The 6,503-nt window shown below is 45.3% G+C and overlaps 1 non-coding gene across 1 annotated transcript; it reads right to left on the bottom strand.

The window, feature by feature from the left end:
• Window positions 1–5,505: 5,505 nt before the first annotated feature.
• On the bottom strand, window positions 5,506–5,578 carry trnar-ccu (transfer RNA arginine (anticodon CCU)). Its single transcript has one exon. It is a non-coding gene; the product is annotated as a tRNA-Arg (tRNA).
• Between the last annotated feature and the right edge of the window lie 925 nt (window positions 5,579–6,503).

Here is a 6,503-nt window from a genome sequence, read left to right on the forward strand (position 1 = left end):
TGTATATTTACACTATGTTCAATCCTTTACCAATTCACCATCTTGTAATCAATTGACATCTTTCCCCATTTGAGAGAAAAATGGGATTGTTTTTGGGTCAGAGTTCCGACAAGATATGTCACTCTGTTCATGGAGGTTCAGAAGCAAGTCAACTTTCTTTGGCAGTCAGTAACCTGATACTGAAGAATCATTCCAAAGGTTAGTGGAATGCTGACCTTTATGTCAAAGAGGGTGGGATACAAAGGGGGTGGAAGCTGTGTGGCACTTGTATAAATCTCTGCTTAGATCACATCTGGAGTTCTGGATTCTGATCTGGGCACCACTCTCGCGATGGAGAAATTGACCTTAGAGGAAGTGCAGTACATATTTATCAGGATGATATTACGGCAGTAAGGGTTAAATTATGGGAACCAGTTACATAGACAAGGCTTGTATTTCCTTGAGTCTTGAAGATTAAGGGGTGATCTGTGCTAGTGTCATTTGTTGTTGAAATGTGAAGTGATGCTCGGATGGGAGGTTGGGCTGTCTTTCAGGGAGTCAGATCATCTCCATTAGGAACAGGGTGAAGACTTTGATGAGATGCCTGGAGCACACAGCTAGATTTGACAACAAACTCATACATCCAGGATTCGGTTCTCCTCCAGGAACAGGCTGTGGACGTGACCTTGAACTCTAAAGATCCAACTGGTTGCTGCACCTTTTAATGGAATATGGTGCTTGTTGACACGATGGGCAGAATAATGGAAGCAAGGGCAGCAGGGGAGTTTATGATAAGTTAAACACTGTCTGTGAGGAAAGCTTTACGTCTGCTGGCCCTGTAAAGAAGGAAATAGATAGATTTATAGACTGTGGGAGAGCACAGGAGTGTGGCATTGAGATAGAGGATCAAGCATAATCAAATCGGATAGCAGAGCAGGCTCAAAATGCTGAAAGGCCTACTCCTGCTCCTTGTTTCGATGGTTCCATATAAATGAATTCTGCATGAGTCTGAGAGGAAGACGCATCCTCCCTATTCCGGATTCTCCATTCTCTTCATCTCATTAAAACAACTTTTTAACACAAGAGTGTAAACTAACCTAATGACTAGCTGACTTCCAGCTCATTTTCTTACGTGTATCTGGCAGCAAGCAAGATATTAATGGACTGAGATTTATTCCAAAAGTCATGGGAAACTTTCAGTATGTTAATTCACGACGGACAATGATATTGAAGTGAAGAAAAGGGTGTGAATAATTTATCAGTAGCTGCCGTGCACTCCTGACTAACCAAATGGTGATTACTTATCTGTGATGAAGCTTATTCCAGCCTTGAGTGATTGTGTGAGTTTGCACGTTTTCCCCGTGTCTTTGTGGGTTTCCTCCAGGTGCTCCAGTTTCCTCACACAGTCCAAAGATGGGCAGTTGAGGTGCATTGGCCATACTAAATTACCCTAGAATCCCCAGATGTGTAGGTTAAGGGGATTAGTGGGGTAAATGTGTGGGGTTATGGGGATGAGGCGGGGAGTGGGCCTGGGTGGGATGCTCTGTCTGAGAGTCAATGCAGATTCGATAGGCCGAATGGCCACCTTCTGCACTGAAGGGTTTTTATGAACCCTTCCATAGTGTCAAAGATTTCCATCCATGGTGTCAAAGACTTGCCAACAAGGAACCATTTCAATTTGTTGCAGCTTTAAACAAAACTAACATTTATTGCATAATAATTTCCATCTAATTAAAACAAAAAGATATTTACAAAAAGAAACTCTTTCTCAGTGTGATGTAGTGGAGCTGTTGTATTGAGTTGGATTCTGAAACTGGAGTTTTTGTATCCAAATTCTCCATCAGAAGATTTCTGTGAATGGGCAGCTGATAAGAAAGCTACATTTCCACAAAGACTTGGCCCCATGCCTTGGTAGGACACACAACACTTTATATACGATTAGTTGTCAAGAAATTATGTTCAAAATTCCTCATAATTCAAGCTCCCTTCCCAGAAATACTCCTGAATTGTCGTAACGTTAAGAGATAGGCCCTGCAGATATCCTCACTCTGTTTGAAAAACTGGCCAGGCTCAGGTGGGTCTCTTCTGTAAAGGAAACCCTGGAGGGTCCATGTCCACATTTGGCCAAAATAACAAACGTAGTAAATGCAGCAGCCCAAACCTCAGCAGATTTCAACTGAAATAAAGATCTGATTCCTTTTGCTGTATCTGTACAATCGGGTCTGACAGCATTGACATGGAGCTGATCCAAAAGCATTGAGAGGGTTGATGTTACCTCAATCATTGGGATCTCCTTGTGGTATTCCACTCTATGAAGCTTGACTGTGGCAGTCACCGCAATTAGCAGGTCTGAATATGTCACTCCATCACACCAACTGGAATATTGGCAAGGCCTCTAAGGTACAGCCACCCGACAGCCAGATTCAAATCAAACAGGCACACGTGTAAATGACTCATCAGGATGTTAGCAAGATCAACGTTGGTGACAAATGAACATTGTATAAGTTCAGTGCAGAGTGCAGCCACAGTGACTCTCTGACCATCTTGTGCAGTTAACAGAACAACTCCAAGATTCCTGACAATTTCAATGAGTTGGTGTTCACTGAATAATCCCATCAGTTCAGCTAACAGAGCAATCCCCCTGTGGTACAGTATTGGGTCCAGCATCAGATTCCAACTTCTGTTCTCAAGGATGAAATTTACAATCTCTTTGCTCTATTCAGCATGGCCCTCAGCGTGTTCCCAGAGGACAGGCAAACATCTTGGTTTTTCCACACTACTGTCTGTGTTTGCCTGTCTAAATTCACTGGAAAGAATAAAATCACGAGGCAAGTTAACATTGACACAGGAACTCAGATGAACCAACAGAGCAGAATACAAGGAATACAGCCTCTGCAGATTCTAGCTGAGACAGTCTCATATAGCACACATAAGGGATCAGTGCACTCAGCCTCTCCCACTGGATGGGTTCTTTCACTCACTGGCACTAATACTCTCAGGTCCTGGATGAATTGTTTAAAGGTGGCTGTATCCAGTTGGGCCTCCTTTGCTATTGATTTCCAGATGACATTGGTGAACTCACCCATGGATACAGGGAAGCTGAGGATATTTCCCGTTGTTTCACTGTCTACATTTGAAGTTGCAATGCCTCAAGGTCTCTGTGAGCTGATACTCAGCTCAGGGCCAAGTCTCTGAACAAATAACTCACATGATAATAGCAGCTATATAAGAGCAGCTGGGTCAGTTGTTAACTGGGTCTTTGATGAGTGGGGATCCGATGTTTATGGTGGGGGGGAGTCTTCCATTTCGCTGTCAGATCGGGGCTCCTCAGTGCTCTGAAGCCGGCTTCCCTGGCGTACTTAGGCTCAGCCCCCACACGCTGTCAGAACAATTGACAGAGTGCAGGAAGATTGCAGTGTTGAGCTCGCCCAAAAGACCGCCATGGGTGACTCCTGTTTTCATGCTGTTATGACACTTAGAATTTTGGGGGGGTAAATTCCACCCCATATCTCTAGCATTGAGCATCTGCCAGTAGAATGTCTTTAGCTCAATGATTTTGCCTGCTGCTCTACCCCTTTCCTAATCCCTTTTGTCCAAGAATGCAACCGATTCCGGAGAGTAGTCCATGGTGAGTCTGATGGTGGGATGGAACTTGTTGGTGTCATCATATAGTTGTTTCAATGATTGTTCACCATGAGTCCAAAGGAAGAAAATGTCATCGATGTATCTAGTGTATAGCATCGGTTGAAAGTCCTTGGACACACGTATCTCCATCAAGGACGGTCACCTCAGCACTTCACTGTACCGCAAGTCCACGGATAACCTCACGATGCTCCACTTCTCCAGCTTCCACCCTAAACACGTTAAAGAAACCATCCCCTATGGACAAGCCCTCCTTATACACAGGATCTGCTCAGATGAGGAGGATCGCAACAGACACCTCCAGACGCTGAAAGATGCCCTCATAAGAACAGGATATGGCGCTCAACTCATAGATCGACAGTTCCGACATGCCACAGCGAAAAACCGCACCGACCTCCTCAAAAGACAAACACGGGACACGGCAGACAGAGTACCCTTCGTCGTCCAGCACTTCCCTAGAGCGGAGAAGCTACAACATCTTCTCCGGGCCTTCAACATGTCATTGATGAAGATGAACATCTTGCCAAGGCCATCCCCACACCCCCACTTCTTGCCTTCAAACAACCGCACAACCTCAAACAGACCATTGTCCGCAGCAAACTACCCAGCCTTCAGGAGAACAGTGACCACAACACCACACAACCCTGCTACAGCAACCTCTGCAAGACGTGCCGGATCATCGACACGGATGCCATCATCTCACGTGAGAACACCATCCACCAGGTACACGGTACATACTCTTGCAACTCAGCCAACGTTGTCGACCTGATACGCTGCAGGAAAGGATGTCCCGAGGCATGGTACATTGGGGAGACCATGCAGACACTACGACAACGGATGAATGAACACCGCTCGACAATCACCAGGCAAGAGTGTTCTCTTCCTGTTGGGAACACTTCAGTGATCACGGGCATTCGGCCTCTGATCTTCGGGTAAGCGTTCTCCAAGACGGCCTTCACGACACACGACAATGCAGAGTCGCTGAGCAGAGACTGATAGCCAAGTTCTGCACACATGAGGACGGCCTCAACCGGGATCTTGGGTTCATGTCACACTATCTGTAACCCCCACGACTTGCCTGGGCTTGCCAAATCTCACTAACTGTCCTGGCTGGAGACAATACACATCTCTTTAACCTGTGCTTAACCCTCTCTCCACTCACATTGTCTGTATCTTTAAGACTTGATTACCTGTAAGGACTCGCATTCCAACCATTATTTTGTAAATTGAGTTTGTGTCTTTATATTCCCTGTTTGTGAACAGAACTCCCACTTACCTGACAAAGGAGCAGCGAGCGCTCCGAAAGCTAGTGGCTTTTGCTACCAAATAAACCTGTTGGACTTTAACCTGGTGTTGTGAGACTTCTTCCTACATTATCTACAAGGCATAATCTGAAGTGTGATTTAAAAAAAAATTTTTTTAATGTAATGTGGGCATGGTTGACTGGGCCAGCATTTATTGCCCATCCTGAATTGCCCTTCAGAAGATGGTGGTGACTTGCTTCTTGAACTGCTGCAGTCCATGTGGTCTTGGTATACCCACAGTGCTGTTGAGGAGTTCCAAGATTTTGAACCAGCAACATTGAAAAAGTAATGGTGACTCAATTCAGGAAGATGAATCGTTTGGAGGGAACTTGCAAGTGGTGGTGTTCTCATGCTACTGCTGCCCTTGCCCTAAATGTGGTGGAATGCTCTGCACTTGCGTGAATAAGTGCAGCCCCAACAATATTCAAGATTTGGTGGAAGTATTGCATCGCTTGTGAAACTGCAAAGCAAGTGACAGAGTGAGAAGGATGCAAAAACAACTGCTGGAATTGATTATGCAGTTAGTGGGAATATTTCCCGTAATGGAATATAGAAAGCATTACCAGGGCAAAATCTACTTCACCCCAGATGGGACTTGAACCCACAATCCCTGGCTTAGGAGGCCAGTGCCTTATCCATTAGGCCACTGGGGCTGTGCACATTTGGGTTTGCAGCTTGCCCCATATCTGTAATCACTGCTAATTTGAATCTCTTTATGTGGGCTAACCATTTTTTACCCCACACAGTCTCATTGTATTAATTCCAAAGATCCCAGCAATCGGGACTGACAGAATCTGACTTCTTGTTGTCTATTAGTGATTGGTACAGTTGATTACTGGGATAAATGTTGACTGAATGTGAAAAGCAAATGGCTTTACAGAAATTTCTTTGCCTGCTCTAGAACATAGAACATAGAACATTACAGCGCAGAACAGGCCCTTCGGCCCACGATGTTGCACCGACCAGTTAAAAAAAAAACTGTGACCCTCCAACCTAAACCAATTTCTTTTCGTCCATGAACCTATCTACGGATCTCTTAAACGCCCCCAAACTAGGCGCATTTACTACTGATGCTGGCAGGGCATTCCAATCCCTCACCACCCTCTGGGTAAAGAACCTACCCCTGACATCGGTTCTATAACTACCCCCCCTCAATTTAAAGCCATGCCCCCTCGTGCTGGATTTCTCCATCAGAGGAAAAAGGCTATCACTATCCACCCTATCTAAACCTCTAATCATCTTATATGTTTCAATAAGATCCCCTCTTAGCCGCCGCCTTTCCAGCGAAAACAATCCCAAATCCCTCAGCCTCTCCTCATAGGATCTCCCCTCCATACCAGGCAACATCCTGGTAAACCTCCTCTGCACCCTCTCCAAAGCCTCCACATCCTTCCTGTAATGTGGGGACCAGAACTGCACACAGTACTCCAAGTGCGGCCGCACCAGAGTTGTGTACAGTTGCAACATAACGCTACGACTCCTAAATTCAATCCCCCTACCAATAAACGCCAAGACACCATATGCCTTCTTAACAACCTTATCTACTTGATTCCCAACTTTCAGGGATCTATGCACACA

Source organism: Mustelus asterias, chromosome 17, assembly GCF_964213995.1.
Source record: "Mustelus asterias chromosome 17, sMusAst1.hap1.1, whole genome shotgun sequence".
Taxonomy (NCBI): domain Eukaryota; kingdom Metazoa; phylum Chordata; class Chondrichthyes; order Carcharhiniformes; family Triakidae; genus Mustelus; species Mustelus asterias.